At 42.2% G+C, this 24,995-nt stretch overlaps 9 non-coding genes across 9 annotated transcripts; all 9 read left to right on the top strand.

Annotated features, from left to right (window-relative positions):
* The first annotated feature begins 1,372 nt into the window (after window positions 1-1,372).
* TRNAS-AGA (transfer RNA serine (anticodon AGA)) lies at window positions 1,373-1,454 on the top strand. Its single transcript has one exon. It is a non-coding gene; the product is annotated as a tRNA-Ser (tRNA).
* Window positions 1,455-6,363: 4,909 nt separating this feature from the next.
* On the top strand, window positions 6,364-6,445 carry TRNAS-AGA (transfer RNA serine (anticodon AGA)). Its single transcript has one exon. It is a non-coding gene; the product is annotated as a tRNA-Ser (tRNA).
* Window positions 6,446-10,676: 4,231 nt separating this feature from the next.
* Window positions 10,677-10,748, top strand: TRNAH-GUG (transfer RNA histidin (anticodon GUG)). Its single transcript has one exon. It is a non-coding gene; the product is annotated as a tRNA-His (tRNA).
* Window positions 10,749-13,618: 2,870 nt separating this feature from the next.
* TRNAH-GUG (transfer RNA histidin (anticodon GUG)) lies at window positions 13,619-13,690 on the top strand. The gene has a single exon. It is a non-coding gene; the product is annotated as a tRNA-His (tRNA).
* A 2,869-nt stretch (window positions 13,691-16,559) lies between these two features.
* On the top strand, window positions 16,560-16,631 carry TRNAH-GUG (transfer RNA histidin (anticodon GUG)). Its single transcript has one exon. It is a non-coding gene; the product is annotated as a tRNA-His (tRNA).
* Window positions 16,632-18,130: 1,499 nt separating this feature from the next.
* Window positions 18,131-18,212, top strand: TRNAS-AGA (transfer RNA serine (anticodon AGA)). The gene has a single exon. It is a non-coding gene; the product is annotated as a tRNA-Ser (tRNA).
* Window positions 18,213-19,500: 1,288 nt separating this feature from the next.
* Window positions 19,501-19,572, top strand: TRNAH-GUG (transfer RNA histidin (anticodon GUG)). Its single transcript has one exon. It is a non-coding gene; the product is annotated as a tRNA-His (tRNA).
* Window positions 19,573-21,071: 1,499 nt separating this feature from the next.
* On the top strand, window positions 21,072-21,153 carry TRNAS-AGA (transfer RNA serine (anticodon AGA)). The gene has a single exon. It is a non-coding gene; the product is annotated as a tRNA-Ser (tRNA).
* A 2,860-nt stretch (window positions 21,154-24,013) lies between these two features.
* On the top strand, window positions 24,014-24,095 carry TRNAS-AGA (transfer RNA serine (anticodon AGA)). Its single transcript has one exon. It is a non-coding gene; the product is annotated as a tRNA-Ser (tRNA).
* Window positions 24,096-24,995: the final 900 nt, after the last annotated feature.

The raw sequence follows: 24,995 nt of genomic DNA, 5'->3' as shown, positions 1-24,995 counted from the left end.
ATTTAAACACACATGATTATAAGATGTAGGTATACTGTACTTACTGACATAAATTATCGTTCTTGAACATATTTGTGGTAAGGGGAGCCGAGCTCTCCCCCAGGCCAATCAGAATGCAGATGAATGCAGTTGCAGTTGAGTGACCTGTGTTGTGGCTGTCTACAGGGAATGCACATATGTAGCTGTCTCGCAGCCCAATCCAGACGTCAATCGAAGACAGGTTTCAATGAAAATAGAGCAGTAAGTGCAGAGAAATGCTCACTCTCTAAAAATGGCATTTATACAATAGTAAGATTAAATCCAACCTCACCAGTAGATAGGATTTATCAATAAATAAATAAAGCTTCTCCTCTCTGATATGGAATTACCCCCCAAAAAGTATAAGGGAATACCCAATGCTAACCTATGAGAGGGGCAGACCTCACAGTAGTGAAAAATGTAATAGACTGTTTGATACTACTAGGACATACAAACTACCACAGTACATGTCTTACCTTTTACTTACATAGCATGATGCCCCTAGGACTACCTAGGGCCTACCTTAGGGGTTACTGATATGTAATAAAATTGGAGTTTAAGGCTTGGCAAGTAGTTTTAAATGTCAAGTCGAAGTGGCAGTACACTGCAGCACAGGCACTGCAGTAGCAGGCTTGAGACAGGTTTGAAATGCTATTTCTTTGGGTGGCACAATCAGTCCCTGGGTATATGGTATACCACTTTACAAGGGGCTTTCAAGTAAATTAAATCTGTCAGTCAGGTATACTCCAATTATACACATGATTAGGGAAGAAGCACGTGCACTTCAGCACTGATTAGTAGCGATAAAGTTATCAGAGTCCTAAGGCCAACAAAAAGATACAGCAAAATGCGGAGGTGAAAAGCAATAAGGTGGGGTTGGGACCACCTTAAGAATGCAAGGTCTAACAAAAACGAACTAAGGATAACATGAGTAAAACATCAGGTTTCTCTACAGCATTTGGTGAGACAAGTGGGCCTTCTTTTATCTTCCATAAATGCAATCCTTCCCGGACCCCTTTATTATATAGCTCTTCAAGGAAAAAATATAAAGCACTTACAAAGGAGCCTCAAATACTCAAAGATGGTAGACTTCTTTAATATGGGACATATACTAAAAGCAGCACGAAAACAGAGTGCAATAGGGTCCAAAAAACTTGAGTGACCCATGAGAGTATGCATGCAAGCCTATGGTATTCCAAACTAGAGATATACGCATGCAATTTTTGTTTTTAGGAGAGAATGTGCCTGCTGAAAAAAACCTTATTTTTAAAAAGTGCATTGCAGAATATCAGGAATTTGCTGTGGGACACCTTGAAAACTTGCATACAGATTATGTGCACACACCTTGCAGTCAGTTGTTGTGGCCGAGTGGTTAAGGCGATGGACTAGAAATCCATAGGGGTCTCCCCGCGCAGGTTCGAATCCTGCCGAAAACGAGAATCTTTTTAACATCGGCTACAATTTCAGAAGTTAACCTTTAGTATTTCTTCCATGTCAGTTTTATAAATAGGTGGCTTATTTTGGTGTCACTATTGCCATATCACATATTTATTATCGCTCCCCCTTTCATATCTTTGCTATAACTCTCGTCCTTCATTAGCGCTGGTGCAAACGCTTCAAATTTTTATACCCTGGCTCTCTCGGTCATACCTGTGCATGCACTTGAAACTTACTTTACCAATAAAAGAAGCAAATAGAGAAATAAAATAAAAGTGCTAGCTGGATTAAGCAAACACACTTCATAAAACTGCATTTTCTTTTCTATTCTCCCCCGTGTTACAAGCTTAACTGCTCCCTGTGTAATTTCTCTTAACCTGCTGTTCCTGGAAGAGAATTTCATCTACAAGCTCTTTCTGTGTTTTTTCCTAGTCTTTTCTTTCCCTTTTCTTAGATTTGTAACTGTTCCTTTACGTGCTCTATTTAGGCGCCATTAATCTCATTTGAGCTCCTTGTACCTGCTGCTGTTTTCTCCACACCTCATACTATCTTTTCCCTCTTTCTCTCTTTCTCTGCGGTTGGTGGCTACTTTCCAAAGCGTCTGATGCCCCAATGTTCCTTCGTCTTGTTATCAGACGTGAATTTGAAAAGCAACAAAATTAACAAGCCTTTACCACTCACACATGGCAGAAGTTTATACTTTAATTCAATGAGCTAAGAAAAGTGTGTTGTGGGGCCCCTACGAGCCATGGTGCTTGCTTCATCATAATTAGGCATGCAGTCATTAGCCACAGCTCTGATTATGGGTCACTGAGGTCAGTTTCAATAATTCCTCAAAAACCTAACCATGCAGTCCCCCCTAACTGTGTAGTTATCTTGCTTTACTGCTGTTTGTGTGATTAGCTGGGAGGAGCTCACGGCAGCATCCTCCCAATAAAAGTGTAGATGGACCGTTCCTTAACTCTTTCTTGCTTCAAATACAGATGGCTTGAGGAGGTACAGGGGAGATGCAGGTCTAATAAACAGAATAGAATATCTGCGCCAGGTGTGTTTCTATTTCTATTTTCTATTTTGGGGTTTTGTAAAGCGCATGGTGACGCACAACGGCGTGTCCCCGCGCTGAGGAGCTACTTTATTCCTGGACCCTACAAAAGCGGCACACCTACTGGGCGAATAGAGCAGTTTTGAGCTTAGCTCTGAAAATTGACTCAGATGGCTCTAGTCGTAGCGCCATGGGCAGCTGATTCCATCTGGCGGCTGCAAGGTATCTAAAAGATCTACCCCCCATCCGAGCTCTGGATACCTTAGGGACAGCCAGGAGTCCAGAGCCAGAAGATCTTAGAGAGCGGGGAGGCTCATAAGGTGTCAAGAGTCCTTGTAGAGGGAGAGGGGATTTCCCATGAATGATCCGATGGCACGTGCAGAGTGCTTTGAATTCTACCCTGCTTCTGACCGGGAGCCAGTGCAAGGACCGGAGAGCCGCTACAGAAGCAGCTCTTCTGGGTAATCTAAGCACCAGTCGTGCAGCAGCGTTCTGTAGGACCTGTAAGCGGCTGAGATTCTTCTCCAGGGTACCTAAATACAGAAGATTGCCATAGTCCATCTTCGAAGTGACTAGTGCATGTACCAAGGTCTGTCGGGCTCTCACAGGCAAGAACTTCAGCGTCTTTCTGAGGCTTTTGAGGGTCCCAAAGCATTGTCCCACCACCTGATTGATCTGAGGGCCAAAGGTGAGGGCGGCATCAAACCAAATGCCCAGATTCCTTGCTTTTTGGCAAGGGGTGGGTGTTGGGCCCAGGGAAGATGGCCACCATGCCGACGTCCACGCAGACTGGCGGCCCCCCACGACCAGCACCTCGGTCTTGCCTCCATTAAGCTTGAGGCAGTTGGCGGACATCCAGGCAGCCAGGTCTTGCATGCATGCTCTGAAGATGTCCGCCGAAAGATCAAGTGCGCGCGATAGGGAGATAACCAGCTGCGTGTCATCGGCATACGACACCAAGCTGAGGCCGTGACTCTCTACTAAGGTGGCAATTGGAGCGACATAAAGATTAAAGAGTGTTGGACTCAGGGACGAGCCCTGCGGCACCCCCTGGTCCAAAGGAATTCGCTCCGAGTAGTGGTCACCCTGCCTCACTTGGAAACCCCGGCCAGTGAGAAATGAATAAATCCATTTCAACGCTGCCCCTTTCACCCCAACCTTGTCCAGACACTGTAGCAGGATGGAATGTGCCACAGTGTCGAACGCTGCGCTAAGATCTAGTAAAATTAGCGCCATTGTTTGTCCCTCGTCAGCACCCTGCCGGAGGGCTTCAGTAGCCCTCAGAAGGGCGGACTCCGTCGAATGACGGGGCCGGAATCCAAATTGGGTAGGATGAAGATGGTTGCCTTCCTCTACATATGTCATTAGCTGTTTGTTTGCCACCTTCTCCGCTACCTTGGAGAGATAGGGCAGCAGGGAGATGGGGCGCAAATTGTCCAAATTCTCAAAGCTAATGTTAGGCTTCTTGCGGAGGGGAAGCACCACAGCCTGTTTCCAGTCCTCGGGTATAGAACTGGATCGGAAAGAGACATCTAGCACATGCCTGATGTAGGGTTCCAAGGTCTCCAAGCTGTTGCTCAATCTTTTAGGGGGTGCGGGATCTCGAGGGGAACCAGATTTAACAGACCTACAGATTTTGATTAGCTCTTCCGGTGAAGGGGTGATAAAGTTAAGTAACTGATTACCATCATCTTCCTCTGCTGCTAGGTCTATTGGCTCTTCCGCTGCATGAGGCATTTCAGGGAAAGCAGCATATATTTTAGATACTTTATCTCCAAAATAAGTAGCGATGCGATTGCATGCTGCTACTGAGAGATCTTTATCTAGACTCGCAGTTTTAGGGGTGGCTAGAGACTTATATATACTAAACAGTTCCTTGGCAGAATTCTCTGCTCTCTGGATTCTGTCTGCATAGTATGTAGCTTTCTCAATACGGATTCTATTATGATAGATACGTCTCTTGATATGATAGACCTCTTTCATCGAGTCATCATATGCCACTCTCCATTGTCTCTCTGCCCGCTTACAGTCACTTTTGGCGAGACGCAGTGCCTCCCCAAACCAGGGAGCGGTTGTCTCATTGGTGTCCCATCACAGGCCCACCAGTGTATGTGTGATCTTTGACTCCTGCCAGTTCACAAGCAGGCGGCCAGGAAACGGTTTCAGCCTATCAACCACTGAGGAGATAAAGCCTTTGTATAAGGAATGAGGAAGCAATGAACACATTCAGCCTATCACAGGAGTAGCCCTGAGTGTTCCGAATTATAATTTCTTCATGTCACTGTACATTATTGAGCCCAAGTAGCTCGCCGTGATCGTATAGTGGTTAGTACTCTGCGTTGTGGCCGCAGCAACCTCGGTTCGAATCCGAGTCTTGGCAATGTCACGGCAGTGGGGTTTTTCCTTTACAGAATTCCCAAATGTACCAGTTGTTTTTGTAAAATGTCTATTAAAAACAGATCCTTTTCAATATTTAAACGATCTAACAACAAATTATTTAAACACACATGATTATAAGATGTAGGTGTACTGTACTTACTGACATAAATTATCGTTCTTGAACATATTTGCGGTAAGGGGAGCGGAGCTCTCCCCCAGGCCAATCAGAATGCAGATGAATGCAGTTGCAGTTGAGTGACCTGTGTTGTGGCTGTCTACAGGGAATGCACATATGTAGCTGTCTCGCAGCCCAATCCAGACGTCAATCGAAGACAGGTTTCAATGCAAATAGAGCAGTAAGTGCAGAGAAATGCTCACTCTCTAAAAATGGCATTTATACAATAGTAAGATTAAATCCAACCTCACCAGTAGATAGGATTTATCAATAAATAAATAAAGCTTCTCCTCTCTGATATGGAATTACCCCCCAAAAAGTATAAGGGAATACCCAATGCTAACCTATGAGAGGGGCAGACCTCACAGTAGTGAAAAATGTAATAGACTGTTTGATACTACTAGGACATACAAACTACCACAGTACATGTCTTACCTTTTACTTACATAGCATGATGCCCCTAGGACTACCTAGGGCCTACCTTAGGGGTTACTGATATGTAATAAAATTGGAGTTTAAGGCTTGGCAAGTAGTTTTAAATGCCAAGTCGAAGTGGCAGTACACTGCAGCACAGGCACTGCAGTAGCAGGCTTGAGACAGGTTTGAAATGCTATTTCTTTGGGCGGCACAATCAGTCCCTGGGTATATGGTATACCACTTTACAAGGGGCTTTCAAGTAAATTAAATCTGTCAGTCAGGTATGCTCCAATTATACACATGATTAGGGAAGAAGCACGTGCACTTCAGCACTGATTAGTAGCGATAAAGTGATCAGAGTCCTAAGGCCAACAAAAAGATACAGCAAAATGCGGAGGTGAAAAGCAATAAGGTGGGGTTGGGACCACCTTAAGAATGCAAGGTCTAACAAAAACGAACTAAGGATAACATGAGTAAAACATCAGGTTTCTCTACAGCATTTGGTGAGACAAGTGGGCCTTCTTTTATCTTCCATAAATGCAATCCTTCCCGGACCCCTTTATTATATAGCTCTTCAAGGAAAAAATATAAAGCACTACAAAGGAGCCTCAAATACTCAAAGATGGTAGACTTCTTTAATATGGGACATATACTAAAAGCAGCACGAAAACAGAGTGCAATAGGGTCCAAAAAACTTGAGTGACCCATGAGAGTATGCATGCAAGCCTATGGTATTCCAAACTAGAGATATACGCATGCAATTTTTGTTTTTAGGAGAGAATGTGCCTGCTGAAAAAAACCCTATTTTTAAAATGTGCATTGCAGAATATCAGGAATTTGCTGTGGGACACCTTGAAAACTTGCATACAGATTATGTGCACACACCTTGCAGTCAGTTGTTGTGGCCGAGTGGTTAAGGCGATGGACTAGAAATCCATTGGGGTCTCCCCGCGCAGGTTCGAATCCTGCCGACAACGAGAATCTTTTTAACATCGGCTACAATTTCAGAAGTTAACCTTTAGTATTTCTTCCATGTCAGTTTTAAAAATAGGTGGCTTATTTTGGTGTCACTATTGCCATATCACATATTTATTATCGCTCCCCCTTTCATATCTTTGCTATAACTCTGGTCCTTCATTAGCGCTGGTGCAAACGCTTCAAATTATTATACCCTGGCTCTCTCGGTCGTACCTGTGCATGCACTTGAACCTTACTTTACCAATAAAAGAAGCAAATAGAGAAATAAAATAAAAGTGCTAGCTGGATTAGGCAAACACACTTCATAAAACTGCATTTTCTTTTCTATTGTCCCCCGTGTTACAAGCTTAACTGCTCCCTGTGTAATTTCTCTTAACCTGCTGTTCCTGGAAGAGAATTTCATCTACAAGCTCTTTCTGTGTTTTTTCCTAGTCTTTTCTTTCCCTTTTCTTAGATTTGTAACTGTTCCTTTACGTGCTCTATTTAGGCGCCATTAATCTCATTTGAGCTCCTTGTACCTGCTGCTGTTTTCTCCACACCTCATACTGTCTTTTCCCTCTTTCTCTCTTTCTCTGCGGTTGGTGGCTACTTTCCAAAGCGTCTGATGCCCCAATGTTCCTTCGTCTTGTTGTCAGACGTGAATTTGAAAAGCAACAAAATTAACACGCCTTTACCACTCACACATGGCAGAAGTTTATACTTTAATTCAATGAGCTAAGAAAAGTGTGTTGTGGGGCCCCTACGAGCCATGGTGCTTGCTTCATCATAATTAGGCATGCAGTCATTAGCCACAGCTCTGATTATGGGTCACTGAGGTCAGTTTCAATAATTCCTCAAAAACCTAACCATGCAGTCCCCCCTAACTGTGTAGTTATCTTGCTTTACTGCTGTTTGTGTGATTAGCTGGGAGGAGCTCACGGCAGCATCCTCCCAATAAAAGTGTAGATGGACCGTTCCTTAACTCTTTCTTGCTTCACATACAGATGGCTTGAGGAGGTACAGGGGAGATGCAGGTCTAATAAACAGAATAGAATATCTGCGCCAGGTGTGTTTCTCTGCATTGGTGTCCCATCACAGGCCCACCAGTGTATGTGTGATCTTTGACTCCTGCCAGTTCACAAGCAGGAGGCCAGGAAACGGTTTCAGCCTATCAACCACTGAGGAGATAAAGCCTTTGTATAAGGAATGAGGAAGCAATGAACACATTCAGCCTATCACAGGAGTAGCCCTGAGTGTTCCGAATTATAATTTCTTCATGTCACTGTACGTTATTGAGCCCAAGTAGCTCGCCGTGATCGTATAGTGGTTAGTACTCTGCGTTGTGGCCGCAGCAACCTCTGTTCGAATCCGAGTCACGGCATTGTGGTTGGCAATGTCACGGCAGTTGGGTTTTTCCTTTACAGAATTCCCAAATGTACCAGTTGTTTTTGTAAAATGTCTATTAAAAACAGATCCTTTTCAATATTTAAACGATCTAACAACAAATTATTTAAACACACATGATTATAAGATGTAGGTATACTGTACTTACTGACATAAATTATCGTTCTTGAACATATTTGCGGTAAGGGGAGCGGAGCTCTCCCCCAGGCCAATCCGAATGCAGATGAATGCAGTTGCAGTTGAGTGACCTGTGTTGTGGCTGTCTACAGGGAATGCACATATGTAGCTGTCTCGCAGCCCAATCCAGACGTCAATCCAAGACAGGTTTCAATGCAAATAGAGCAGTAAGTGCAGAGAAATGCTCACTCTCTAAAAATGGCATTTATACAATAGTAAGATTAAATCCAACCTCACCAGTAGATAGGATTTATCAATAAATAAATAAAGCTTCTCCTCTCTGATATGGAATTACCCCCCAAAAAGTATAAGGGAATACCCAATGCTAACCTATGAGAGGGGCAGACCTCACAGTAGTGAAAAATGTAATAGACTGTTTGATACTACTAGGACATACAAACTACCACAGTACATGTCTTACCTTTTACTTACATAGCATGATGCCCCTAGGACTACCTAGGGCCTACCTTAGGGGTTACTGATATGTAATAAAATTGGAGTTTAAGGCTTGGCAAGTAGTTTTAAATGCCAAGTCGAAGTGGCAGTACACTGCAGCACAGGCACTGCAGTAGCAGGCTTGAGACAGGTTTGAAATGCTATTTCTTTGGGCGGCACAATCAGTCCCTGGGTATATGGTATACCACTTTACAAGGGGCTTTCAAGTAAATTAAATCTGTCAGTCAGGTATACTCCAATTATACACATGATTAGGGAAGAAGCACGTGCACTTCAGCACTGATTAGTAGCGATAAAGTGATCAGAGTCCTAAGGCCAACAAAAAGATACAGCAAAATGCGGAGGTGAAAAGCAATAAGGTGGGGTTGGGACCACCTTAAGAATGCAAGGTCTAACAAAAACGAACTAAGGATATCATGAGTAAAACATCAGGTTTCTCTACAGCATTTGGTGAGACAAGTGGGCCTTCTTTTATCTTCCATAAATGCAATCCTTTCCGGACCCCTTTATTATATAGCTCTTCAAGGAAAAAATATAAAGCACTTACAAAGGAGCCTCAAATACTCAAAGATGGTAGACTTCTTTAATATGGGACATATACTAAAAGCAGCACGAAAACAGAGTGCAATAGGGTCCAAAAAACTTGAGTGACCCATGAGAGTATGCATGCAAGCCTATGGTATTCCAAACTAGAGATATACGCATGCAATTTTTGTTTTTAGGAGAGAATGTGCCTGCTGAAAAAAACCTTATTTTTAAAAAGTGCATTGCAGAATATCAGGAATTTGCTGTGGGACACCTTGAAAACTTGCATACAGATTATGTGCACACACCTTGCAGTCAGTTGTTGTGGCCGTGTGGTTAAGGCGATGGACTAGAAATCCATTGGGGTCTCCCTGCGCAGGTTCGAATCCTGCCGACAACGAGAATCTTTTTAACATCGGCTACAATTTCAGAAGTTAACCTTTAGTATTTCTTCCATGTCAGTTTTATAAATAGGTGGCTTATTTTGGTGTCACTATTGCCATATCACATATTTATTATCGCTCCCCCTTTCATATCTTTGCTATAACTCTCGTCCTTCATTAGCGCTGGTGCAAACGCTTCAAATTATTATACCCTGGCTCTCTCGGTCATACCTGTGCATGCACTTGAAACTTACTTTACCAATAAAAGAAGCAAATAGAGAAATAAAATAAAAGTGCTAGCTGGATTAGGCAAACACACTTCATAAAACTGCATTTTCTTTTCTATTCTCCCCCGTGTTACAAGCTTAACTGCTCCCTGTGTAATTTCTCTTAACCTGCTGTTCCTGGAAGAGTATTTCATCTACAAGCTCTTTCTGTGTTTTTTCCTAGTCTTTTCTTTCCCTTTTCTTAGATTTGTAACTGTTCCTTTACGTGCTCTATTTAGGCGCCATTAATCTCATTTGAGCTCCTTGTACCTGCTGCTGTTTTCTCCACACCTCATACTGTCTTTTCCCTCTTTCTCTCTTTCTCTGCGGTTGGTGGCTACTTTCCAAAGCGTCTGATGCCCCAATGTTCCTTCGTCTTGTTGTCAGACGTGAATTTGAAAAGCAACAAAATTAACAAGCCTTTACCACTCACACATGGCTGAAGTTTATACTTTAATTCAATGAGCTAAGAAAAGTGTGTTGTTGGGCCCCTACGAGCCATGGTGCTTGCTTCATCATAATTAGGCATGCAGTAATTAGCCACAGCTCTGATTATGGGTCACTGAGGTCAGTTTCAATAATTCCTCAAAAACCTAACCATGCAGTCCCCCCTAACTGTGTAGTTATCTTGCTTTACTGCTGTTTGTGTGATTAGCTGGGAGGAGCTCACGGCAGCATCCTCCCAATAAAAGTGTAGATGGACCGTTCCTTAACTCTTTCTTGCTTCACATACAGATGGCTTGAGGAGGTACAGGGGAGATGCAGGTCTAATAAACAGAATAGAATATCTGCGCCAGGTGTGTTTCTCTGCATTGGTGTCCCATCATAGGCCCACCAGTGTATGTGTGATCTTTGACTCCTGCCAGTTCACAAGCAGGCGGCCAGGAAACGGTTTCAGCCTATCAACCACTGAGGAGATAAAGCCTTTGTATAAGGAATGAGGAAGCAATGAACACATTCAGCCTATCACAGGAGTAGCCCTGAGTGTTCCGAATTATAATTTCTTCATGTCACTGTACGTTATTGAGCCCAAGTAGCTCGCCGTGATCGTATAGTGGTTAGTACTCTGCGTTGTGGCCGCAGCAACCTCGGTTCGAATCCGAGTCACGGCATTGTGGTTGGCAATGTCACGGCAGTTGGGTTTTTCTTTTACAGAATTCCCAAATGTACCAGTTGTTTTTGTAAAATGTCTATTAAAAACAGATCCTTTTCAATATTTAAACGATCTAACAACAAATTATTTAAACACACATGATTATAAGATGTAGGTATACTGTACTTACTGACATAAATTATCGTTCTTGAACATATTTGCGGTAAGGGGAGCGGAGCTCTCCCCCAGGCCAATCAGAATGCAGATGAATGCAGTTGCAGTTGAGTGACCTGTGTTGTGGCTGTCTACAGGGAATGCACATATGTAGCTGTCTCGCAGCCCAATCCAGACGTCAATCGAAGACAGGTTTCAATGCAAATAGAGCAGTAAGTGCAGAGAAATGCTCACTCTCTAAAAATGGCATTTATACAATAGTAAGATTAAATCCAACCTCACCAGTAGATAGGATTTATCAATAAATAAATAAAGCTTCTCCTCTCTGATATGGAATTACCCCCCAAAAAGTATAAGGGAATACCCAATGCTAACCTATGAGAGGGGCAGACCTCACAGTAGTGAAAAATGTAATAGACTGTTTGATACTACTAGGACATACAAACTACCACAGTACATGTCTTACCTTTTACTTACATAGCATGATGCCCCTAGGACTACCTAGGGGCTACCTTAGGGGTTACTGATATGTAATAAAATAGGAGTTTAAGGCTTGGCAAGCAGTTTTAAATGCCAAGTCGAAGTGGCAGTACACTGCAGCACAGGCACTGCAGTAGCAGGCTTGAGACAGGTTTGAAATGCTATTTCTTTGGGCGGCACAATCAGTCCCTGGGTATATGGTATACCACTTTACAAGGGGCTTTCAAGTAAATTAAATCTGTCAGTCAGGTATACTCGAATTATACACATGATTAGGGAAGAAGCACGTGCACTTCAGCACTGATTAGTAGCGATAAAGTGATCAGAGTCCTAAGGCCAACAAAAAGATACAGCAAAATGCGGAGGTGAAAAGCAATAAGGTGGGGTTGGGACCACCTTAAGAATGCAAGGTCTAACAAAAACGAACTAAGGATATCATGAGTAAAACATCAGGTTTCTCTACAGCATTTGGTGAGACAAGTGGGCCTTCTTTTATCTTCCATAAATGCAATCCTTCCCGGACCCCTTTATTATATAGCTCTTCAAGGAAAAAATATAAAGCACTTACAAAGGAGCCTCAAATACTCAAAGATGGTAGACTTCTTTAATATGGGACATATACTAAAAGCAGCACGAAAACAGAGTGCAATAGGGTCCAAAAAACTTGAGTGACCCATGAGAGTATGCATGCAAGCCTATGGTATTCCAAACTAGAGATATACGCATGCAATTTTTGTTTTTAGGAGAGAATGTGCCTGCTGAAAAAAACCTTATTTTTAAAAAGTGCATTGCAGAATATCAGGAATTTGCTGTGGGACACCTTGAAAACTTGCATACAGATTATGTGCACACACCTTGCAGTCAGTTGTTGTGGCCGTGTGGTTAAGGCGATGGACTAGAAATCCATTGGGGTCTCCCTGCGCAGGTTCGAATCCTGCCGACAACGAGAATCTTTTTAACATCGGCTACAATTTCAGAAGTTAACCTTTAGTATTTCTTCCATGTCAGTTTTATAAATAGGTGGCTTATTTTGGTGTCACTATTGCCATATCACATATTTATTATCGCTCCCCCTTTCATATCTTTGCTATAACTCTCGTCCTTCATTAGCGCTGGTGCAAACGCTTCAAATTATTATACCCTGGCTCTCTCGGTCATACCTGTGCATGCACTTGAAACTTACTTTACCCATAAAAGAAGCAAATAGAGAAATAAAATAAAAGTGCTAGCTGGATTAGGCAAACACACTTCATAAAACTGCATTTTCTTTTCTATTCTCCCCCGTGTTACAAGCTTAACTGCTCCCTGTGTAATTTCTCTTAACCTGCTGTTCCTGGAAGAGAATTTCATCTACAAGCTCTTTCTGTGTTTTTTCCTAGTCTTTTCTTTCCCTTTTCTTAGATTTGTAACTGTTCCTTTACGTGCTCTATTTAGGCGCCATTAATCTCATTTGAGCTCCTTGTACCTGCTGCTGTTTTCTCCACACCTCATACTGTCTTTTCCCTCTTTCTCTCTTTCTCTGCGGTTGGTGGCTACTTTCCAAAGCGTCTGATGCCCCAATGTTCCTTCGTCTTGTTGTCAGACGTGAATTTGAAAAGCAACAAAATTAACAAGCCTTTACCACTCACACATGGCAGAAGTTTATACTTTAATTCAATGAGCTAAGAAAAGTGTGTTGTGGGGCCCCTACGAGCCATGGTGCTTGCTTCATCATAATTAGGCATGCAGTCATTAGCCACAGCTCTGATTATGGGTCACTGAGGTCAGTTTCAATAATTCCTCAAAAACCTAACCATGCAGTCCCCCCTAACTGTGTAGTTATCTTGCTTTACTGCTGTTTGTGTGATTAGCTGGGAGGAGCTCACGGCAGCATCCTCCCAATAAAAGTGTAGATGGACCGTTCCTTAACTCTTTCTTGCTTCACATACAGATGGCTTGAGGAGGTACAGGGGAGATGCAGGTCTAATAAACAGAATAGAATATCTGCGCCAGGTGTGTTTCTCTGCATTGGTGTCCCATCACAGGCCCACCAGTGTATGTGTGATCTTTGACTCCTGCCAGTTCACAAGCAGGCGGCCAGGAAACGGTTTCAGCCTATCAACCACTGAGGAGATAAAGCCTTTGTATAAGGAATGAGGAAGCAATGAACACATTCAGCCTATCACAGGAGTAGCCCTGAGTGTTCCGAATTATAATTTCTTCATGTCACTGTACGTTATTGAGCCCAAGTAGCTCGCCGTGATCGTATAGTGGTTAGTACTCTGCGTTGTGGCCGCAGCAACCTCGGTTCGAATCCGAGTCACGGCATTGTGGTTGGCAATGTCACGGCAGTTGGGTTTTTCCTTTACAGAATTCCCAAATGTACCAGTTGTTTTTGTAAAATGTCTATTAAAAACAGATCCGTTTCAATATTTAAACGATCTAACAACAAATTATTTAAACACACATGATTATAAGATGTAGGCATACTGTACTTACTGACATAAATTATCGTTCTTGAACATATTTGCGGTAAGGGGAGCGGAGCTCTCCCCCAGGCCAATCAGAATGCAGATGAATGCAGTTGCAGTTGAGTGACCTGTGTTGTGGCTGTCTATAGGGAATGCACATATGTAGCTGTCTCGCAGCCCAATCCAGACGTCAATCGAAGACAGGTTTCAATGCAAATAGAGCAGTAAGTGCAGAGAAATGCTCACTCTCTAAAAATGGCATTTATACAATAGTAAGATTAAATCCAACCTCACCAGTAGATAGGATTTATCAATAAATAAATAAAGCTTCTCCTCTCTGATATGGAATTACCCCCCAAAAAGTATAAGGGAATACCCAATGCTAACCTATGAGAGGGGCAGACCTCACAGTAGTGAAATTTGTAATAGACTGTTTGATACTACTAGGACATACAAACTACCACAGTACATGTCTTACCTTTTACTTACATAGCATGATGCCCCTAGGACTACCTAGGGCCTACCTTAGGGGTTACTGATATGTAATAAAATTGGAGTTTAAGGCTTGGCAAGTAGTTTTAAATGCCAAGTCGAAGTGGCAGTACACTGCAGCACAGGCACTGCAGTACCAGGCTTGAGACAGGTTTGAAATGCTATTTCTTTGGGCGGCACAATCAGTCCCTGGGTATATGGTATACCACTTTACAAGGGGCTTTCAAGTAAATTAAATCTGTCAGTCAGGTATACTCCAATTATACACATGATTAGGGAAGAAGCACGTGCACTTCAGCGCTGATTAGTAGCGATAAAGGGATCAGAGTCCTAAGGCCAACAAAAAGATACAGCAAAATGCGGAGGTGAAAAGCAATAAGGTGCGGTTGGGACCACCTTAAGAATGCAAGGTCTAACAAAAACGAACTAAGGATAACATGAGTAAAACATCAGGTTTCTCTACAGCATTTGGTGAGACAAGTGGGCCTTCTTTTATCTTCCATAAATGCAATCTTTCCCGGACCCCTTTATTATATAGCTCTTCAAGGAAAAAATATAAAGCACTTACAAAGGAGCCTCAATACTCAAAGATGGTAGACTTCTTTAATATGGGACATATACTAAAAGCAGCACGAAAACAGAGTGCAATAGGGTCCAAAAAACTTGAGTGACCCATGAGAGTATGCATGCAAGCCTATGGTATTCCAAACTAGAGATATACGCATGCAATTTTTGTTTTTAGGAGAGAATGTGCCTGCTGAAAAAAACCTTATTTTTAAAAAGTGCATTACAGAATATCAGGAATTTGCTGTGGGACACCTTGAAAACTTGCATACAGATTATGTGCACACACCTTGCAGTCAGTTGTTGTGGCCGAGTGGTTAAGGCGATGGACTAGAAATCCATTGGGGTCTCCCCGCGCAGGTACGAATCCTGCTGACAACGAGAATCTTTTTAACATCGGCTACAATTTCAGAAGTTAACCTTTAGTATTTCTTCCATGTCAGTTTTATAAACAGGTGGCTTATTTTGGTGTCACTATTGCCATATCACATATTTATTATCGCTCCCCCTTTCATATCTTTGCTATAACTCTCGTCCTTCATTAGCGCTGGTGCAAACGCTTCAAATTATTATACGCTGGCTCTCTCGGTCATACCTGTGCATGCACGTGAAACTTACTTTACCAATAAAAGAAGCAAATAGAGAAATAAAATAAAAGTGCTAGCTGGATTAGGCAAACACACTTCATAAAACTGCATTTTCTTTTCTATTCTCCCCCGTGTTACAAGCTTAACTGCTCCCTGTGTAATTTCTCTTAACCTGCTGTTCCTGGAAGAGAATTTCATCTACAAGCTCTTTCTGTGTTTTTTCCTAGTCTTTTCTTTCCCTTTTCTTAGATTTGTAACTGTTCCTTTACGTGCTCTATTTAGGCGCCATTAATCTCATTTGAGCTCCTTGTACCTGCTGCTGTTTTCTCCACACCTCATACTATCTTTTCCCTCTTTCTCTCTTTCTCTGCGGTTGGTGGCTACTTTCCAAAGCGTCTGATGCCCCAATGTTCCTTCGTCTTGTTGTCAGACGTGAATTTGAAAAGCAACAAAATTAACAAGCCTTTACCACTCACACATGGCAGAAGTTTATACTTTAATTCAATGAGCTAAGAAAAGTGTGTTGTGGGGCCCCTACGAGCCATGGTGCTTGCTTCATCATAATTAGGCATGCAGTCATTAGCCACAGCTCTGATTATGGGTCACTGAGGTCAGTTTCAATAATTCCTCAAAAACCTAACCATGCAGTCCCCCCTAACTGTGTAGTTATCTTGCTTTACTGCTGTTTGTGTGATTAGCTGGGAGGAGCTCACGGCAGCATCCTCCCAATAAAAGTGTAGATGGACCGTTCCTTAACTCTTTCTTGCTTCAAATACAGATGGCTTGAGGAGGTACAGGGGAGATGCAGGTCTAATAAACAGAATAGAATATCTGCGCCAGGTGTGTTTATCTGCATTGGTGTCCCATCACAGGCCCACCAGTGTATGTGTGATCTTTGACTCCTGCCAGTTCACAAGCAGGCGGCCAGGAAACGGTTTCAGCCTATCAACCACTGAGGAGATAAAGCCTTTGTATAAGGAATGAGGAAGCAATGAACACATTCAGCCTATCACAGGAGTAGCCCTGAGTGTTCCGAATTATAATTTCTTCATGTCACTGTACGTTATTGAGCCCAAGTAGCTCGCCGTGATCGTATAGTGGTTAGTGCTCTGCGTTGTGGCCGCAGCAACCTCGGTTCGAATCCGAGTCACGGCATTGTGGTTGGCAATGTCACGGCAGTGGGGTTTTTCCTTTACAGAATTCCCAAATGTACCAGTTGTTTTTGTAAAATGTCTATTAAAAACAGATCCTTTTCAATATTTAAACGACCTAACAACAAATTATTTAAACACACATGATTATAAGATGTAGGTGTACTGTACTTACTGACATAAATTATCGTTCTTGAACATATTTGCGGTAAGGGGAGCGGAGCTCTCCCCCAGGCCAATCAGAATGCAGATGAATGCAGTTGCAGTTGAGTGACCTGTGTTGTGGCTGTCTACAGGGAATGCACATATGTAGCTGTCTCGCAGCCCAATCCAGACGTCAATCGAAGACAGGTTTCAATGCAAATAGAGCAGTAAGTGCAGAGAAATGCTCACTCTCTAAAAATGGCATTTATACAATAGTAAGATTAGATCCAACCTCACCAGTAGATAGGATTTATCAATAAATAAATAAAGCTTCTCCTCTCTGATATGGAATTACCCCCCAAAAAGTATAAGGGAATACCCAATGCTAACCTATGAGAGGGGCAGACCTCACAGTAGTGAAAAATGCAATAGACTGTTTGATACTACTAGGACATACAAACTACCACAGTACATGTCTTACCTTTTACTTACATAGCATGATGCCCCTAGGACTACCTAGGGCCTACCTTAGGGGTTACTGATATGTAATAAAATTGGAGTTTAAGGCTTGGCAAGTAGTTTTAAATGCCAAGTCGAAGTGGCAGTACACTGCAGCACAGGCACTGCAGTAGCAGGCTTGAGACAGGTTTGAAATGCTATTTCTTTGGGCGGCACAATCAGTCCCTGGGTATATGGTATACCACTTTACAAGGGGCTTTCAAGTAAATTAAATCTGTCAGTCAGGTATACTCCAATTATACACATGATTAGGGAAGAAGCACGTGCACTTCAGCACTGATTAGTAGTGATAAAGTGATCAGAGTCCTAAGGCCAACAAAAAGATACAGCAAAATGCGGAGGTGAAAAGCAATAAGGTGGGGTTGGGACCACCTTAATAATGCAAGGTCTAACAAAAACGAACTAAGGATAACATGAGTAAAACATCAGGTTTCTCTACAGCATTTGGTGAGACAAGTGGGCCTTCTTTTATCTTCCATAAATGCAATCTTTCCCGGACCCCTTTATTATATAGCTCTTCAAGGAAAAAATATAAAGCACTTACAAAGGAGCCTCAAATACTCAAAGATGGTAGACTTCTTTAATATGGGACATATACTAAAAGCAGCACGAAAACAGAGTGCAATAGGGTCCAAAAAACTTGAGTGACCCATGAGAGTATGCATGCAAGCATATGGTATTCCAAACTAGAGATATACGCATGCAATTTTTGTTTTTAGGAGAGAATGTGCCTGCTGAAAAAAACCTTATTTTTTAAAAGTGCATTGCAGAATATCAGAAATTTGCTGTGGGACACCTTCAAAACTTGCATACAGATTATGTGCACATACCTTGCAGTCAGTTGTTGTGGCCGAGTGGTTAAGGCGATGGACTAGAAATCCATTGGGGTCTCCCCGCGCAGGTTCGAATCCTGCCGACAACGAGAATCTTTTTAACATCGGCTACAATTTCAGAAGTTAACCTTTAGTATTTCTTCCATGTCAGTTTTATAAATAGGTGGCTTATTTTGGTGTCACTATTGCCATAGCACATATTTATTATCGCTCCCCCTTTCATATCTTTGCTATAACTCTCGTCCTTCATTAGCGCTGGTGCAAACGCTTCAAATTATTATACCCTGGCTCTCTCGGTCATACCTGTGCATGCACTTGAAACTTACTTTACCAATAAAAGAAGCAAATAGAGAAATAAAATAAAAGTGCTAGCTGGATTAGGCAAACACACTTCATAAAACTGCATTTTCTTTTCTATTCTCCCCCGTGTTACAAGCTTAACTGCTCCCTGTGTAATTTCTCTTAACCTGCTGTTCCTGGAAGAGAATTTCATCTACAAGCTCTTTCTGTGTTTTTTCCTAGTCTTTTCTTTCCCTTTTCTTAGATTTGTAACTGTTCCTTTACGTGCTCTATTTAGGCGCCATTAATCTCATTTGAGCTCCTTGTACCTGCTGCTGTTTTCTCCACACCTCATACTGTCTTTTCCCTCTTTCTCTCTTTCTCTGCGGTTGGTGGCTACTTTCCAAAGCGTCTGATGCCCCAATGTTCCTTCGTCTTGTTGTCAGACGTGAATTTGAAAAGCAACAAAATAACAAGCCTTTACCACTCACACATGGCAGAAGTTTATACTTTAATTCAATGAGCTAAGAAAAGTGTGTTGTGGGGCCCCTACGAGCCATGGTGCTTGCTTCATCATAATTAGGCATGCAGTCATTAGCCACAGCTCTGATTATGGGTCACTGAGGTCAGTTTCAATAATTCCTCAAAAACCTAACCATGCAGTCCCCCCTAACTGTGTAGTTATCTTGCTTTACTGCTGTTTGTGTGATTAGCTGGGAGGAGCTCACGGCAGCATCCTCCCAATAAAAGTGTAGATGGACCGTTCCTTAACTCTTTCTTGCTTCACATACAGATGGCTTGAGGAGGTACAGGGGAGATGCAGGTCTAATAAACAGAATAGAATATCTGCGCCAGGTGTGTTTCTCTGCATTGGTGTCCCATCAAAGGCCCACCAGTGTATGTGTGATCTTTGACTCCTGCCAGTTCACAAGCAGGCGGCCAGGAAACGGTTTCAGCCTATCAACCACTGAGGAGATAAAGCCTTTGTATAAGGAATGAGGAAGCAATGAACACATTCAGCCTATCACAGGAGTAGCCCTGAGTGTTCCGAATTATAATTTCTTCATGTCACTGTACATTATGGAGCCCAAGTAGCTCGCCGTGATCGTATAGTGGTTAGTACTCTGCGTTGTGGCCGCAGCAACCTCGGTTCGAATCCGAGTCACGGCATTGTGGTTGGCAATGTCACGGCAGTTGGGTTTTTCCTTTACAGAATTCCCAAATGTACCAGTTGTTTTTGTAAAATGTCTATTAAAAACAGATCCTTTTCAATATTTAAACGATCTAACAACAAATTATTTAAACACACATGATTATAAGATGTAGGTATACTGTACTTACTGACATAAATTATCGTTCTTGAACATATTTGCGGTAAGGGGGGCGGAGCTCTCCCCCAGGCCAATCAGAATGCAGATGAATGCAGTTGCAGTTGAGTGACCTGTGTTGTGGCTGTCTACAGGGAATGCACATATGGAGCTGTCTCGCAGCCCAATCCAGACGTCAATCGAAGACAGGTTTCAATGCAAATAGAGCAGTAAGTGCAGAGAAATGCTCACTCTCTAAAAATGGCATTTATACAATAGTAAGATTAAATCCAACCTCACCAGTAGATAGGATTTATCAATAAATAAATAAAGCTTCTCCTCTCTGATATGGAATTACCCCCCAAAAAGTATAAGGGAATACCCAATGCTAACCTATGAGAGGGGCAGACCTCACAGTAGTGAAAAATGTAATAGACTGTTTGATACTACTAGGACATACAAACTACCACAGTACATGTCTTACCTTTTACTTACATAGCATGATTCCCCTAGGACTACCTAGGGCCTACCTTAGGGGTTACTGATATGTAATAAAATTGGAGTTTAAGGCTTGGCAAGTAGTTTTAAATGCCAAGTCGAAGTGGCAGTACACTGCAGCACAGGCACTGCAGTAGCAGGCTTGAGACAGGTTTGAAATGCTATTTCTTTGGGCGGCACAATCAGTCCCTGGGTATATGGTATACCACTTTACAAGGGGCTTTCAAGTAAATTAAATCTGTCAGTCAGGTATACTCCAATTATACACATGATTAGGGAAGAAGCACGTGCACTTCAGCACTGATTAGTAGCGATAAAGTGATCAGAGTCCTAAGGCCAACAAAAAGATACAGCAAAATGCGGAGGTGAAAAGCAATAAGGTGGGGTTGGGACCACCTTAAGAATGCAAGGTCTAACAAAAACGAACTAAGGATAACATGAGTAAAACATCAGGTTTCTCTACAGCATTTGGTGAGACAAGTGGGCCTTCTTTTATCTTCCATAAATGCAATCCTTCCCGGACCCCTTTATTATATAGCTCTTCAAGGAAAAAATATAAAGCACTTACAAAGGAGCCTCAAATACTCAAAGATGGTAGACTTCTTTAATATGGGACATATACTAAAAGCAGCACGAAAACAGAGTGCAATAGGGTCCAAAAAACTTGAGTGACCCATGAGAGTATGCATGCAAGCCTATGGTATTCCAAACTAGAGATATACGCATGCAATTTTTGTTTTTAGGAGAGAATGTGCCTGCTGAAAAAAACCTTATTTTTAAAAAGTGCATTGCAGAATATCAGGAATTTGCTGTGGGACACCTTGAAAACTTGCATACAGATTATGTGCACACACCTTGCAGTCAGTTGTTGTGGCCGAGTGGTTAAGGCGATGGACTAGAAATCCATTGGGGTCTCCCCGCGCAGGTTCGAATCCTGCCGACAACGAGAATCTTTTTAACATCGGCTACAATTTCAGAAGTTAACCTTTAGTATTTCTTCCATGTCAGTTTTATAAATAGGTGGCTTATTTTGGTGTCACTATTGCCATATCACATATTTATTATCGCTCCCCCTTTCATATCTTTGCTATAACTCTCGTCCTTCATTAGCGCTGGTGCAAACGCTTCAAATTTTTATACCCTGGCTCTCTCGGTCATACCTGTGCATGCACTTGAAACTTACTTTACCAATAAAAGAAGCAAATAGAGAAATAAATTAAAAGTGCTAGCTGGATTAGGCAAACACACTTCATAAAACTGCATTTTCTTTTCTATTCTCCCCCGTGTTACAAGCTTAACTGCTCCCTGTGTAATTTCTCTTAACCTGCTGTTCCTGGAAGAGAATTTCATCTACAAGCTCTTTCTGTGTTTTTTCCTAGTCTTTTCTTTCCCTTTTCTTAGATTTGTAACTGTTCCTTTACGTGCTCTATTTAGGCGCCATTAATCTCATTTGAGCTCCTTGTACCTGCTGCTGTTTTCTCCACACCTCATACTGTCTTTTCCCTCTTTCTCTCTTTCTCTGCGGTTGGTGGCTACTTTCCAAAGCGTCTGATGCCCCAATGTTCCTTCGTCTTGTTGTCAGACGTGAATTTGAAAAGCAACAAAATTAACAAGCCTTTACCACTCACACATGGCAGAAGTTTATACTTTAATTCAATGAGCTAAGAAAAGTGTGTTGTGGGGCCCCTACGAGCCATGGTGCTTGCTTCATCATAATTAGGCATGCAGTCATTAGCCACAGCTCTGATTATGGGTCACTGAGGTCAGTTTCAATAATTCCTCAAAAACCTAACCATGCAGTCCCCCCTAACTGTGTAGTTATCTTGCTTTACTGCTGTTTGTGTGATTAGCTGGGAGGAGCTCACGGCAGCATCCTCCCAATAAAAGTGTAGATGGACCGTTCCTTAACTCTTTCTTGCTTCACATACAGATGGCTTGAGGAGGTACAGGGGAGATGCAGGTCTAATAAACAGAATAGAATATCTGCGCCAGGTGTGTTTCTCTGCATTGGTGTCCCATCACAGGCCCACCAGTGTATGTGTGATCTTTGACTCCTGCCAGTTCACAAGCAGGCGGCCAGGAAACGGTTTCAGCCTATCAACCACTGAGGAGATAAAGCCTTTGTATAAGGAATGAGGAAGCAATGAACACATTCAGCCTATCACAGGAGTAGCCCTGAGTGTTCCGAATTATAATTTCTTCATGTCATTGTACGTTATTGAGCCCAAGTAGCTCGCCTTGATCGTATAGTGGTTAGTACTCTGCGTTGTGGCCGCAGCAACCTCGGTTTGAATCCGAGTCACGGCATTGTGGTTGGCAATGTCACGGCAGTTGGGTTTTTCCTTTACAGAATTCCCAAATGTACCAGTTGTTTTTGTAAAATGTCTATTAAAAACAGATCCTTTTCAATATTTAAACGATCTAACAACAAATTATTTAAACACACATGATTATAAGATGTAGGCATACTGTACTTACTGACATAAATTATCGTTCTTGAACATATTTGCGGTAAGGGGAGCGGAGCTCTCCCCCAGGCCAATCAGAATGCAGATGAATGCAGTTGCAGTTGAGTGACCTGTGTTGTGGCTGTCTACAGGGAATGCACATATGTAGCTGTCTCGCAGCCCAATCCAGACGTCAATCGAAGACAGGTTTCAATGCAAATAGAGCAGTAAGTGCAGAGAAATGCTCACTCTCTAAAAATGGCATTTATACAATAGTAAGATTAAATCCAACCTCACCAGTAGATAGGATTTATCAATAAATAAATAAAGCTTCTCCTCTCTGATATGGAATTACCCCCCAAAAAGTATAAGGGAATACCCAATGCTAACCTATGAGAGGGGCAGACCTCACAGTAGTGAAAAATGTAATAGACTGTTTGATACTACTAGGACATACAAACTACCACAGTACATGTCTTACCTTTTACTTACATAGCATGATGCCCCTAGGACTACCTAGGGCCTACCTTAGGGGTTACTGATATGTAATAAAATTGGAGTTTAAGGCTTGGCAAGTAGTTTTAAATGCCAAGTCGAAGTGGCAGTACACTGCAGCACAGGCACTGCAGTAGCAGGCTTGAGACAGGTTTGAAATGCTATTTCTTTGGGCGGCACAATCAGTCCCTGGGTATATGGTATACCACTTTACAAGGGGCTTTCAAGTAAATTAAATCTGTCAGTCAGGTGTACTCCAATTATACACATGATTAGGGAAGAAGCACGTGCACTTCAGCACTGATTAGTAGCGATAAAGTGATCAGAGTCCTAAGGCCAACAAAAAGATACAGCAAAATGCGGAGGTGAAAAGCAATAAGGTGGGGTTGGGACCACCTTAAGAATGCAAGGTCTAACAAAAACGAACTAAGGATAACATGAGTAAAACATCAGGTTTCTCTACAGCATTTGGTGAGACAAGTGGGCCTTCTTTTATCTTCCATAAATGCAATCCTTCCCGGACCCCTTTATTATATAGCTCTTCAAGGAAAAAATATAAAGCACTTACAAAGGAGCCTCAAATACTCAAAGATGGTAGACTTCTTTAATATGGGACATATACTAAAAGCAGCACGAAAACAGAGTGCAATAGGGTCCAAAAAACTTGAGTGACCCATGAGAGTATGCATGCAAGCCTATGGTATTCCAAACTAGAGATATACGCATGCAATTTTTGTTTTTAGGAGAGAATGTGCCTGCTGAAAAAAACCTTATTTTTAAAAAGTGCATTGCAGAATATCAGGAATTTGCTGTGGGACACCTTTAAAACTTGCATACAGATTATGTGCACACACCTTGCAGTCAGTTGTTGTGGCCGAGTGGTTAAGGCGATGGACTAGAAATCCATTGGGGTCTCCCCGCGCAGGTTCGAATCCTGCCGACAACGAGAATCTTTTTAACATCGGCTACAATTTCAGAAGTTAACCTTTAGTATTTCTTCCATGTCAGTTTTATAAATAGGTGGCTTATTTTGGTGTCACTATTGCCATATCACATATTTATTATCGCTCCCCCTTTCATATCTTTGCTATAACTCTCGTCCTTCATTAGCGCTGGTGCAAACGCTTCAAATTATTATACCCTGGCTCTCTCGGTCATACCTGTGCATGCACTTGAAACTTACTTTACCAATAAAAGAAGCAAATAGAGAAATAAAATAAAAGTGCTAGCTGGATTAGGCAAACACACTTCATAAAACTGCATTTTCTTTTCTATTCTCCCCCGTGTTACAAGCTTAACTGCTCCCTGTGTAATTTCTCTTACCTGCTGTTCCTGGAAGAGAATTTCATCTACAAGCTCTTTCTGTGTTTTTTCCTAGTCTTTTCTTTCCCTTTTCTTAGATTTGTAACTGTTCCTTTACGTGCTCTATTTAGGCGCCATTAATCTCATTTGAGCTCCTTGTACCTGCTGCTGTTTTCTCCACACCTCATACTGTCTTTTCCCTCTTTCTCTCTTTCTCTGCGGTTGGTGGCTACTTTCCAAAGCGTCTGATGCCCCAATGTTCCTTCGTCTTGTTGTCAGACGTGAATTTGAAAAGCAACAAAATTAACAAGCCTTTACCACTCACACATGGCAGAAGTTTATACTTTAATTCAATGAGCTAAGATAAGTGTGTTGTGGGGCCCCTACGAGCCATGGTGCTTGCTTCATCATAATTAGGCATGCAGTCATTAGCCACAGCTCTGAATATGGGTCACTGAGGTCAGTTTCAATAATTCCTCAAAAACCTAACCATGCAGTCCCCCCTAACTGTGTAGTTATCTTGCTTTACTGCTGTTTGTGTGAT

This window comes from Lissotriton vulgaris, chromosome 1_1 (assembly GCF_964263255.1).
Source record: "Lissotriton vulgaris chromosome 1_1, aLisVul1.2, whole genome shotgun sequence".
NCBI classification, from domain to species: Eukaryota; Metazoa; Chordata; class Amphibia; order Caudata; family Salamandridae; genus Lissotriton; species Lissotriton vulgaris.
This window is presented reverse-complemented; position numbering and strand designations above follow the sequence as displayed.